This window comes from Lithobates pipiens, unplaced genomic scaffold (genome assembly GCF_037356315.1).
Source record: "Lithobates pipiens isolate NorthernLeopardFrog02 unplaced genomic scaffold, aLitPip1_a1.2 Scaffold_16, whole genome shotgun sequence".
In the NCBI taxonomy this organism is placed as follows: domain Eukaryota; kingdom Metazoa; phylum Chordata; class Amphibia; order Anura; family Ranidae; genus Lithobates; species Lithobates pipiens.
Genome location: NW_027507748.1, coordinates 251,632,943 through 251,647,142, shown reverse-complemented (window position 1 = coordinate 251,647,142; position 14,200 = coordinate 251,632,943).

Genomic DNA, 14,200 nt, shown 5'->3' with positions numbered 1-14,200 from the left:
TCATCTGGGTAGTGGTGGATCGGTTCTCCAAAATGTGTCACTTGATTCCTCTCCCAGGCCTACCTTCTGCTCCCAGTCTTGCCACAACTTTCATTAAGGAGATCTTTCGTCTTCATGGGATGCCTTCACATATCGTCTCTGACAGAGGAGTTCAATTTACTGCTCGGTTTTGGAGAGCCTTGGCCAGCTCCTTTGGGATTAAATTGGATTTTTCATCTGCCTTTCCAGTCCAATGGGCAAACGGAACGTGTCAATCAAAATGTAGAATGTTTTCTCCGTGCCTTCACCTAGCCCACCAAGATGACTGGGTGGATCTTTTGCCCTGGGCAGCGTTTGCCTTAAACCATCACTCCAATGGCAGTTCTAGAAAATCTCCTTTCTTCACTGTTTACAGGCAGCATCCATCTGTTCCCTTTCCTGTTCCCATTTCTCCTCTTGTACCAGCAGGTAGGCTACGCTATCTCATTGATTGGAAAGGCTATGGTCTGGAGGAGAGGTCTTGGGTTCCTGCCACCGATGTCTCAGCCCCAAATTTGGTGACCAGATTCCATCGGAAATTTCCCTCCAAGCCAGCCCCCACACATGTAGGGGGACCTTGTAAGAGGGGGGGTACTGTCACAGATCAGCTGCGGAGCTGATCTGTGTCTCACCTTTACTGCTGTAGGTTGGCTGGCACCTGTTGTTCCACTAGCTGGTGTTCAGCTCTGTGCATGCTGCAGCTATGGGTGTCGCCGGCCCTCACCTGTTGCCTAATATATAATTCCTTCCTGTCCAGCCCCTCATGTGCTTCTCTATTTAAATCCCTTTCAAACCAGCTACCGATTGCTTGAGCAACATTTGTTTCTGAGCTCCCTTCGTGTAACCTGACCTTTCGTGAACTGATCTCCTGTGTATCAATCCAGCTTGTTCTGATTGCATTGTCTGCAGCCCGCCCTGACCTTGGCTCACTATCCAGCTCTCCTTTGCTTCATCCATCCAACTTTGTCTAACAGTGTCTTCTGGTACTTCCCTAGTGAGCAGGGTGAACCTTGGGGTCAGCACGCAGCTAAGCCCAAACCCTCGTGAGGGGGTCCCTGGCGGAATACCGGCTGGCCCTTAGAATCCATGCCCTGGGGGATCCCGTGTCACCTGCTCACCTGTGGGCTCACTGTAAGTAGTACCGTGACACCCTCAATGAGGAAATTCCCATGGAACAATGGTGGGTGATATGAGAAGTACCAGTCAACCAGCATCTAGCGCCACCACCCCAAGCACCAGAAAAAACGCAAGCAATTTGGGTCTAGGGGATGGTAAGGTAGCCCACAGAGTAGCAAACCCGGCAGAACACCCTGGGACTGAGGAAGGTGAACCCACATTGCGGGATATATTTCAGGCAATCAACGAATGCAAAGACTCTATTTACGGTCTCAATAACCAGTTTAGTAGCATCAAGGATGAGTTACACTCCGTGAGTCAACTGCTGAGCAACACCGTAGAAAGAACTACTGTACTTGAGGGGAGATTAAGCACAGTCGAGGATGAGTTATCCCCACTACAACAAAAAATCACGGCACTACAGAATCAGATCTCTATGCAGGCATCCAAAATAGATGAATTGGACAATAGAAATCACAGGAATAATGTGCGTTTGGTAGGTCTCCCAGAGGGCAGTGAAGGCTCTAATACTATAGCCTTCCTGGAAAGCTGGTTAAAAGAGCTTCTAGGGGGTACCCCGTTTTCTCCACTCTTTGCGGTAGAAAGGGCACATAGAGTTCCTGCTAGGTCCCGGCAGCCGGATGAACGCACCAGACCTTTGTTATTTAAACTGGTAAATTATAACGATCGGATGATTCTTCTGCGGAAGACTAGAGAAATGAGAGATGTTTTTTATAAGGGGACTAGAGTGTCGTTCTACTCTGATTTTTCACCGGAGCTGCAGAGGAAGCGGGCTGAGTTTATCCCTGTCAAGCGTATTCTCTAAAATCATAAGATAAATTATGCTTTGCTGTACCCGGCCCGATTACAGCTGACCGCCTTGGGTTCAACTTTACTTTTTAACACCCCGCTTGAGGTTGAGAGGTGGTTGGATGAACATAAAGGGGACCTTTAAGACTGTTAGGCCTAAGAAATAAAAGAGGAGGGAAAGGGGAAAGAAAGAGGGAAAGGAAAGAGATTTTTTTTTTTACCTCCCCCCCCCCCCCCCTAAATTTCTATTTATTTATTTTGGGAATAATAGGTAGATATGGTAGATGGGGATGGCCACTAGTAGATGGGAAAATACTAGCTGAAAGGTGTTTAGTGTTGGAAAGATAGCTAGCGATTGGGTTGGGGGGGACATGTATACGAGGAATATGGTATTGGGTAACAATGTTTATCACATTTGAATATATATAAATGCTAGGGTTTAGATTTTTTTTTCTTTTTTTTCTCTACAGTTGTATTGACACGGGGTTAGCAATGTGTTTTTTTTTTGTTTTGTTTTTGTGACAGGAAGGAATATGGTGTTTGGAAGAAGGTACTGATCAACTGATAATAATGGTTATATTAATTGCATTGAATCTAAGGTAGGGTGGGGGGCTTCATGATATTGATGTTTAAGACGGGATGCCATGACACGGATTGATATTGACACTGACGATTTTTTGATTGTAGGTATATTATAATATATTGGGTGGAGGGGAGGGCAGGGGGTGAAATGGGTGCAAATTTCACTTGAGTATACTGTATAATACACATACGCAGTTGGGGGCGGGAGTGGGGCTTTCCCCCTTCCCGGCCCCCTCTTCCCCCCCTCCTCCCCCCCCCCCCCGAGGACCCAATCCAAGCGGGCCAGGGTAGGGTCGGGTAATCTGATGCTCAATGGAAAAAAAAATGTTTTCCCCTTAACTGGGTAGGTAAGGTCTATAATTGAGGGGGGGGGGAGGTGGGATGGGATGCCTGGGAACCAGTGTGGGTAGTGAATGATAAGGCCACAGCAGAGACCCCTAGGGGAGGCTCAAGTGGGCAGGGGTGGGCGGGTCGGGAGGTTTGGTGGGGAAGGTGGCGCACACTGCTCGTGCATTGGGAGGGTTGGGGGGGTGGCGGGACTTGAAGGGGTAGGGGGATGGGCCGCGCTGCCACTAGTGAGGGTGTTGCTCCCTCTCTCCTCAGAGCTTCCTTTTTAGTCTGCCGTTTTCTTTGACCTGGATAACACCCATGCAAACAAATAAGGTAGATATTATCTCGTGGAATGTGAGGGGACTGGGTGATTCAAATAAAAGAAGCGTGGTCCTGGCCGAATTGGAGGGGAGGGGACCTGACCTGGCCTGTTATTCCTGCAGGAGACACATTTGACTCCTAGCACAGCCCCCCAATTAACCAGCCGCAAATTTCAAACCTATTACCATTCTTTCCACTCCTCGTATTCAAGGGGAGTGAGTATTTTAGTAAAAAGGGGGACGGACTTCTCTTGTAAGGAGTCCTCTATTGATTTGGAAGGTAGGTATGTCTTTTTGCACTGTTCAATTGGTAAACAAAACTATATCCTGGCAAACATTTATATACCCCCTTTTAAGTTGGAGGTGATGTATAGGCTTTTTTCGTTTAGCCTGGATAAATTAGGGATCCCAACAATAATACTGGGAGATTTTAATGAAACATTAGACAAAAAGCTGGATAGATTCCCTATACCAGATGGGAACAGGGCTGAAAGGGGTGGTCCCTTGCAACAGTTCCTAACGGAAACAGGATTAAGTGATTTATGGCGTATGCAACACCCACAGGAAAGACAGTACTCCTGCTTCTCAAGTACATACCATACCCTCTCGAGGATAGACATGGTCTTGGGGAATAGCGAGGCGTCTGGGCTGGTGCAGGATATAGAATATGGTGTAAGAGGGATCTCGGACCATTCCCCCTTGACGATATCTATAAGGGCGGGCGATGGAGTTGTCCGGGGGGAATGGAGGATAAATCCTAGTTGGCTGGAACTGATTGGTTCCCCAAGTGTGCTGATAGATAGGATTAGGGAATTCCTCCAAATTAACGCAGGCTCAGCTACACCAGGAGTGGTTTGGGATTCGTTAAAGGCATATCTCAGAGGGATATTAATCCAGCAAGTGGCAAAAATTAAGAGGGAATCCCGGGAACAGGACAGGGAAATAGTAAAAGGAGTCGCCCAAGCAGAAAAAGCATATATTGAAGACCTGACGCCCGAAAAACAGAGGAAATGGCTAGATAGCCAGCGGGTGCAAAAAATGATGCTTATAAAAAGGACAGAGAACAGGAGAATATTTCAGCGCCAACATTATTTTGGTGAAGGGGAGAGAGTGGGACGTGCCCTCTCTCTTTTGATTCAGTCAAATAATTCTCCCGGTCCAATCCAGGTAATAAAAACCATGAAGGGGGATTTTGTCTCTAGTCCATCAGAGATTATGAATGTGCTTGCTGACTACTATGAAAACCTATATAAATCAGCTACAAGGGGCCGAGATAGTATAGTAATTGATTTTCTGCATCAAACAACAATTCCAGCCTTAACAGAACAAGATAGAATGAGCCTCGATGCGCCTCTTACTCTTGAAGAGTTAAAAAATGCAGTAAGTGAAATGCCTAATTATAAAGCCCCAGGACCAGATGGTCTACCAATAGAGATTTATAAGCGTTATGGGGAAGTACTCCTACCGGAATTTTTGGAAACACTCAAATGGGCATTGGATGAGGGCAAGCTCCCTCAATGTCGGAGGCTAATATCACCTTGATTCTCAAGGAGGGGAAAGACCACCAGGAAGTCTCCTCATACCGCCCGATTTCTCTATTGTGCTCCGTCTTTAAAATTTTAGCAAAAGTGCTGGCAACCCGCTTAAATAAATATATCCATAAATTAATTCATCCAGACCAGACTGGGTTTATCCCAGGTAGAACAACTAGTAACAATATTAGAAGAGTTTTCCTAAATATCCAAACGCCAAAGGATAATGAGGGCCCTAGCGCCATATTAGCCCTGGATGCCATTAAAGCTTTTGATAGCTTGGAATGGGACTACCTATGGCGAGTGTTAGAGCGATTTGGTTTTGGCCCACTATTTATTAGAGGGGTTAAACTGCTTTACAGCGAACCTAGGGCAAAAGTGAAAATGGGTACGACACTTTCTAGAATATTCCAGCTGGAAAGGGGGACTAGACAGGGATGTCCCCTGTCTCCCCTCTTGTTTGTCTTGGCTATGGAACCCTTGGCTGTCCTGACGAGATCGCGTACAGATATCCAGGGCTTCCGACGTAGGTCTGGGGAAGAAAAAATTGCTTTATTTGCGGACAATGTCCGATTCTTTATTGGAGATATAAATCCTACTTTAAAAAATGTGATGCAGATGATGGGTGACTTTCAACAACAGTCAGGCCTGGGAATAAATCAGTGCTTTTGCCACTTGCTAGACCAGGGGACCAACAGCTACTTAGGACTCCATGTTTGGAGGTGGTAACCAAGTTAAAATATTTAGGCGTCTGGGTCTCTGGAGATGTAAACCACTATGTCAGCGAGAATTTGGTACCATTACTAGCAAAATTAAAACAAAAAGTGAATATTTGGTGTTGCCTTCCCCTGTCGGTAGCGGGACGCTGCAATTTAATTAAAATGATCTGGCTCCCGCAAATATTATATATTTTGCATAATTCACCCATTTAGATCAACCAGAGGTGGTTCAAGAAAGTGGAATCGCTATTTCGAGAGCTGATCTGGAAGAAGGGTAATGCTCGGATCAGTTTGCAAACATTGCAGCTTCCTGCTGAGAGGGGGGGGGAGTGGCAATCCCACACCCAAGGCTATATTTTCTGGCAGCCCAGCTCCAGCATTTGGCTGGGGCTGGTGTTTATGGTAGAGAGTGTTCAAGTAATAACATGATGATAGAGGGATCACCTTATAAGCTGCTGGTTGAGACTTTGGAGGCTGACTTATTTGCCTGTAGGTGCCCTACTAGCAGTTTGCTGAGGAAAGTGTGGCAGGTATCTAAGTCAATCATGAGATATACGGGGGTGACCGACTATACCCCTTTGTGGTCTAACGGAAATCTACCAGAGCTAAGTAGAATAGACAGGCCCCCGGGAGTGGGAAAGGCAGGGAATCAATAGATTAATGCAATTATATGAAGGGAACCACATGAAATCTTTTGAAGATCTTAGACGAGATTTTTGCATCTCGAATAAGTTCTATAAATATCTACAAATTAGGCATGGGATTGGGGCTCAGTTTGGGTCGTTGACTATAGAGAGGGTGGAAACTCCCCTGCTCCGGGACCTGGTTGAGCATACGCAAAAGAAAGGGATGATCTCTAAACTATATAATAAACTTAGGGATAAGCTCTTGAAGGGAGAGGGACCAGATAGGAGTAGGGAGGGATGGGCTAGAGATATAGGGCCGATAACCCAGGAGCAATGGGGGAGGATACTAGAACATGGGCGGCAGGTATCATTATCTCCCTCGCAGAGAGTGTCCCATTTGTTTTTTACCTACAGAGTGTACTATACCCCCCATAAAATGTGGAAGATAGGAAGGTCAGCCAGAGATGAATGCCCTAGATGTAAGGCACCAGGAGATCTCCTCCACATGGTGTGGAAATGCCCAAAGTTGTTCAGTTACTGGATAGAAATAGTCCGGAGAATAAATAGGACTTTTAAGGTTACTTTGGAGCCAGAAGCTAGGACCAGTCTCTTAGGGATTCTGGAGGAGGGTAGAGTCCCTCCCTTGGTAAGAACGGCTGTACTAAGGTGCCTGTACCAGGCTAGGTGGCTGATAGCACTGAACTGGCAAGCTAGAATCCCTCCGGTACTTGAATCATGGGTCAGCGCCATGGACTCCACAATCCATGGTTAAATGAGAGGGGCCATCCACCGGGTGGTGCAGGTGGGGGCGCGGGGGAGGTTGCAGGATTTCCTGCTTCCCCTCCCCGCTGATCCCCCCCCCCGCCTTCCCTCGTGTCCCTGTTGTCTCCTCTTCCCTCCCAACCAGTCAAGTGTTTCTTGGCTGGAGCTTCCGGTGCGAGCAGTGTGTATTGGGGGTGGGATAGGTTGGGAGATGGTTTAATAGGCTGAGGTGCAATAATTTAAATGATGTACATCGCTTCTCTTTTTCTCTCCTCCTTTTTTCCCTTTCTTTAGTCTCGATAGAGATGGTGATTTTAGAGTGCTATGTACATTTCTATTGTTGTTATGTAAATGGTTGAACATTTTATAAAAATAAAGAAGTTTAAAAAAAAATGTTTATCCTACACTTACCTTTTTATGCCCAGATCACACAGAAGAATTGCATTCCCTGACCCTTTGAATTATCATCAGGCGACACTATAAGCCAGGTTGACAGCCTGGTGCAGGGACTGCAATTCCAACCAGTATATTGCAGTCCCTGTAAATACCACTGGAGCAATCCATTTCAGAGATACCTCTGTTTCCTACCTTGGTTGCACCCAGAACTCCTTTGGATCTTAGAAATCACCCCAAAATAGGCACAATGCTTTGTGTTCTTATGATGGTCCATGGCTCTTCTAACCTCCTGTCTTAAGCTTCCCGCCCTACTCCAGTCCTGGGAAACCCAGAGTTCCCTCCAGGAGGATTCGATAGGCGCTTTAGACGATTCCTTCAAACCAACATTTTTTCTGCAATATAGGCCCCAAACCTGGTAGGTCTCTTCAACAGATGTTTGACCCACCCCTAGATCACCTGCATCTCCAACAACTGCGTCATTATGTATCCTCAAAAGCCAAGAAAATTGTCCCTTTCAGCCAAACGATACACCAACCACCCATAAGGTTTCAGCTGCATACAAACCTTTAGCACAACTATTGAAGGATTTTGTGCCCCCGTTTCTCCTTAAATGGGAAAGAGGCCTGGAGATTACATTTTCCTCTACTGATAGGGAGGACATGCTATACTTTGCACAATACTCTTTCATAGCAAATAAATACTAAAAATTGAGTTATAAAACCTTGCCAGATGGTATAAAGTTCCATCAGTCCTGTATAAAATTTACCCAAAACATTTACCAGCTGCTGGAGGCACAGGGAGGTGGTGGACACAATACCTGCATATATTTTGGTGTGTGATAGATGATGGTAATCCATCTGATAACGCAGCTAAGGCATGTATTCCTGCCCTCTCAAAACAGGAGGCTCCCCCATTAATGCTGTGGTTCTCCAAGCTTATTGCAATTCACAGGGTGGATAATCTCACAGCTACACTTTAGGTGCATAATTTAGGTGCCTATGGTTCTACTGGAGCAGGGTTAAGTTCTCTGGAATATGAGACAATGCTTGCTAATGAGGATTGACTTTAGTAGGTCCTTCTTCCTGGCTCTATGGTTAGGTTCTGGGTGTGTCCCCTCTTCCCTCCAACCTATCCCATTCACTTTTGGATATCAGTAATATCAGATGGAGGAATAGCTGCAGCTGGAGGACAGACCAGAGCACAGCACACAGGCACAGTGTGTTGCAGGGAATCCCCTGGATGATGTCACATGCGAGTGGAGTAGTGGGCATGACTAACAATTTGGAAGGTCCTCCTTCTTTATCATGTGTGAATACAGAGAGGCACCCATGCTGGGAGTGTTGAGTACATGCTTCTTATATTTTAATTTTGTGAGTGCCAATTTGGATTTGGAAAAATCTTCAAAGGGCCACATTCTATCTAAGGCTGTACCAACAGAACTCTAGACAATGATCTTTGCACTTTGATAAATACTATTATGGTAATAATTGCAAGCTGTAGCATTTTTTCCTATAAAATGGGTCTCATTCAATTTAAATCCTTAAACCAGTTGCAGGAATGCAAAGAAGAGGTGAGAGGGCACAAAAATTGTTTTGTTATGGCATATATACGCTATTACAAATGTCTGTAGTCAAGAATAGGCCCGTTTTTTGGAACTTCCGGCCGGATGTGATCGAGGCAGCAGCGTGTCTCCACAGCTCCGCACCTCCGGATCATTATCCGTCTGATCTAGAGCCGCCATCCGCTACCGAACACCGGCATCTGCTAGGGGAAGGTGAGCTGCAGCCGGGGATGCCCTCTTCTGCCGCCCGAAAAGGGGCTAGAGCGCGCAGGGACCAGCGACATCCACATTCCACGGGAGACACGGAGCTTAGCCCCGCCCCCGCCATCTTGTCTTCTCCGTCCACCTCGCAGCGTCCCGGGCATACAGGAGGGGGGATGGCGCAGCCGAGGGAGAAGGAGGGAGCTGAGCCCTTGCCAGATGCAGCCTCAGCGGTGGATGCTGACGCCATTACCAGGCCAATATTGGAAGCCATCAGCGCAAGTAAAGCTGAGCTTGTGGGTCGCATAGACCACCTCTCCTCAGAATGCAACTTGATCAGACATGACCTGGACAAGATAAGGGGCCGCCTAACAACTGTGGAAACGAGGGTGTCAGAGGTGGAGGAAACTTCACACAGTTATGGTGCTCAGCTAGCGGAGCTCAGGGAGCAGGTCAGAGCGCTGCAACACAGGGCTATTGACGCTGAGGATCGTCAGAGGCGTAATAATATCCGAGTGGTGGGGCTACCGGAGGGAGCTGAAGGTGACCAGCCTGCGCAATTTGCTGAACAATTCTTTAAACAACTGCTGTCTATTGCTGATGTGCCGCCTACATATGTGGTGGAACGGGCGCACAGAGTCCCGACGAGTCACCGACCCCCAGGAGCCTTCCCTCGGCCGTTCCTGGTCCGGTTTTTGAATTTTTTCGTGACCGGGATCTGATCCTGACGCGAGCCAGAAAGGTCCCAGAACTGCGCCATGGCAATGAAAAGATCATGCTCTTTCCGGATTTCTCTGCTGCCACGCAACAGAAGAGGAGATCTTTCACTGAGGTGCGACGTCGACTGCGTGATAAGGAGATAAAGTACAGTATGCTCTATCCCAGCAAGCTCCAGGTACAACACAAGGGGGCTGTTAAGTTCTTCGAACATCCTGAGGAGGCCAGTGACTGGATGGACAAGGAATTGTGAGTGGATTTTTCTTCGGCGGGTGATGAAGTTTTCCCTCGGTACTGTTATGTCCTGGTAGTGATTTCCCACCCGAGTGCACGGCAGTGCACCATTGCGGTGCCCAAGGCTACTACGAATCCACTGTACCTTGTTTTTGCCCCTTTTCTGTTCCCCCTTTATTATTGCAACAAGTCTCAGGCCACTTGGCCTGCTCCTTCTGTGGTTCTTGGGTCGGGAACCAGTTGGGGAAATAATGTTGAGGTCTGGACCTGGGGATTCTATATTCACAGTTGCATATGTTTTTCTTCTTCTCTGTTTTGAAGACTGGACCAGCCTTGCTTGACTTACTTATCCTGCCCTGGGGAAGCTCTGGGGGATGAGGACCCACCTGCCATTGGGTATGAGAAGGGGGAGGGGGAAGCCCAAGTACCCTGAACCTGACAGCGGGCTTCTTTGGTAGGGTGGCACCTGTTTACGTGCTAGGGCGGAGGCTCACTGTACCCTACTACATGGCTCTTATATGAGTTGGAGCGTCAACGTGGAGTGGAAGAGGACTGACTTTAGTACTGCAGGACTACCGATCACTGCGGCGTGGCAGTGCCACAGCCACCACAGTTCTCTTTGTGGTGTTTTTGGGGTTAGGGATGAAGCTAAATACCGGACTGGTTGGGGTTGTTACTGGTATACAGGCAGGGGTGGGGTTTCAGGGAGTCACAGCTCGACTGGGGAAATTACCTATAAGGTATCATTGCAAGCTATGTGTATTTCATGTCTGGATTGCTCTTATCCTAACTTTAGGCAGGTGCCTTGGTATATGTATGGTCAACATGCTTAATGGCGGATGATGTAAAAATTGTTTCATGGAATGTTCGAGGGTTGGGTCATCAGGTAAAGAGGGCGGCTGTGTTTAGATTTCTTAAACTGTCCAAGCCACACATCATCCTCCTACAGGAGACCCATCTTGATGGTAGCAGGGTCTTAGCTCTGCGCAAACCATGGATACAGAGAGCATTACACTCAACGTACTCCACATTCGCCAGAGGCGTCTCGATCTTGATTTCTAGAAATGTTTCTTATAAAATTCATCAAGTTATCTCTGACCCAGGAGGCAGATTTGTGGCTGTGGTTCTGGATGTCTTTTACAAACGAATGGTACTGATTAATGTGTATGTCCCGCCACCTTTTCAGGTCAAGGTGTTGTATGATCTCTTGGCCAAGCTCGCACCATATGCTCACCTTCCTGTGCTATGGTTGGGGGATTTCAATGCCGTTCTTGATGCGGCCTTGGATACCAACAATCCGCACAGGGGGGTATCGGCTGATTTGCTCGGTTGGTACTCAGTGGCAGAACTTGTGGAATTGTGGAGACGGAAACATCCGCTGGAGAAAGGGTATTAGCATGTGTCGTCGACTCACAAGTCGGCGGCGAGAATTGATTTAGCATTTTTGAACAAGTTACTGCTGCAATATGTGACTGGGGTGACTTACCAAGCGGGGGGATTGACAGACCATAATCCACTTGAGGTCACCTTGACACTTCCATCAGGGGGGAGGAGGGGGGGATGGAGACTCTCCCCAGGTTGGATTCAAAATGACTTGGTCCAGGACCAGGTATCTGGAGAGATGCAAACATACTGGTCTGTAAACGCTGGTACGGCTGACCCAAGGGTGGTATGGGATGCGTTTAAAGTGGTGACGCGAGGGCACTTTATTTCGGCTATAAAAATGGCCAGGGTGGCTGATGGGAAAGAGGTGGACGACTTACTGCAACATGTAAGTCAGGAAGCCAGGGCGCACGCGGACTCTCCATCAGGTGCAACGTATGAGGCCCTGCTGGAGGCGAGGCGCACGCTCTCGCTGCATTTTACGAATCAATCCCGCGCGGAAACAGTTAAACAGGCCCAGACGGTCTTTGCAGAGGGTGACAAAAATGGGAAACTCTTGGCAATGCTGGTGGCTGATCATGGCTCTCTCACCTGTGTTCCGGTTCTTAGGGAGCAGGGTGGGGGACTGATTAGCGAACCGGGGGCTATAATGCAAGAGTTTGTTAAATTTTATTCCGCATTGTACTCCCCCATACCTCCCTATGACCAGTCAGCACTGAATTCATTATTGGGAGACCTACCTATTCCTAGACTTTCCGATGTGGACCGGGACCTACTAGAAGCCAAAATAACGCTTGCGGAGGTGCAGACAGCGATTTTTGCATCCCCCCCCGGGTAAAGCCCCTGGCCCGGACGGGTTCCCAGCAGACTTCTACAAAGCTAATGTGGACCTGGTGGCCCCCCGACTTCATGCACTTTTGGGACACTGTCTTGAGCAAGGTTCCCTCCCGAACTCTATGATGGAGGCATACATGGTCCTCTTATTGAAGCCGGGAAAGGACCCCATGAACTGTGCGTCCTACAGACCGATTGCCCTGCTTAATATGGACTTAAAAATTCTCACTAAAATACTGGCCAGACGTTTAGCTGAGGTGCTTCCCTCGATTGTTAATATTGACCAAACTGGCTTTATGCCGGGTAAGTCCACGGACACGAATTTAAGACGACTTTTTACACATTTACAGATTAAACAGAATGAACACGCATCCAGGGTTGTGGTCTCCATAGACTTTGAAAAGGCCTTCGACTCTGTGGACTGGATGTACATGAACAAAGTGTTGGAGGTCATGGGGTTCGGTCCACAGTTTCGAAGATGGATAACGATGTTATATACCCAGTCGAGGGCGGCGATTAAACTAGGTTCAGCCACGTCTGATTTCTTTGAGGTGGGCAGGGGGACGAGACAGGGTTGTCCTCTCTCGCCCTTTCTGTTTTCCTTGGCTCTGGAGCCACTTGCTGTGGCATTGCGGTCCTCGGGTGACATTGGTCATATTAGAGTGGGAACAATTAATGAGACTCTTGCATTGTACGTGGACGACATGTTATTATTCCTAAATGACCCTGGGGAATCTTTGACAGTGGCCTTGGGGATTATAGATCATTTTGCTCAGTTTTCCGGGCTAAGGGTAAACTGGGGGAAGTCCTCAATTTTACCCATTGATGCGGCAGCAAAGGATAGTGCAGACCCCGGGATGGCATTGCAGTGGGTTGAGTCCCTCAAATACTTGGGAGTACAGGTTACAGCGAAGGTGGAAGATTATGTGACCCTTAATTTACTGCCCCTAATACAGCTCCTTAAGAAGAAAACACAGGCATGGATTAAACTCCCGTTGTCTTTGATGGGAAGGATTAGTTTGCTGAAGATGAAATTTCTCCCAGTGGTGTTATATTTTCTTCGGCACGCACCGGTTTGGGTTCCGAGGTCTTATTTCCGCAAACTGGACAGCATAATTTCATCGTATCTTTGGGCCCCTGGGACACCCAGAGTGGGAATTAAAGTACTGCAGGAACCCAAGGAAAGGGGAGGCCTAGCTCTACCCGATTGGCATAAGTACTATCTCGCCGGGCAGCTGGTGTTTGCACGCCGGTGGTTGACGGTGGATGATGGGGATGCGGCTACAGTGTTGGAGGCGGCTCACCTGGGGGCGTATGACAGTTTGCGATTCGCCCTGTTTAGGGGTACCAAATCGGAGTTACCATTGACGCTGTCCATGAAGGCTACTATCAGAGCGTGGGGTGTGGCGGTTAAATTAACGTGTCCCAGTTTTAGAGGGGTGTCCCCTTCCACTCCCTTGTGGATGAACCCGACCTTGCCACATTTTTATAACCTCCTGGATCCCATGTTGTGGGTGGTGACAGGTATCAAGACCGTAGGGGATATCACTAGATACGGGGAGCTGCAGACCTTTCCCCAATTGCAAACTAGGCACGGCCTGCCAAATAGTTACTTGTTCCGGTATCTACAAATTAGACATGCCTTTCAGACACAGTTTCGAGAGCTGAGGGCGGAGTCTATGCCGTCAGCTTTGGAGAGGTTGTTGCTGGGGGAGGACCTGGTCAAACCCCTTTCAGTGACCTACAGGGAGATGTTCCAAATCACACCCCAGGCTATAGCAAAATGTAGAGAGAGGTGGGCAACGGAGGTCCCAGATGCCCGAGGGGAGGACTGGAATGACCTGTGGGTCAAGCCATTCCAACATCTGGTGTCCGCTAGGGACAGATTGATCCTGTTCAAATTTTTGCACAGAAGCTACTTTACTCCGGCCCGGTTGGGCAAGATTTTTCCTAGCGTCTCCTCGGAATGCTGGAGATGCTCTCATTCCCCGGCAGATGCTAACCATATTTTTTGGGACTGTGCACTTGTGCAGGATTTTTGGGAAGACATAACTTTGTG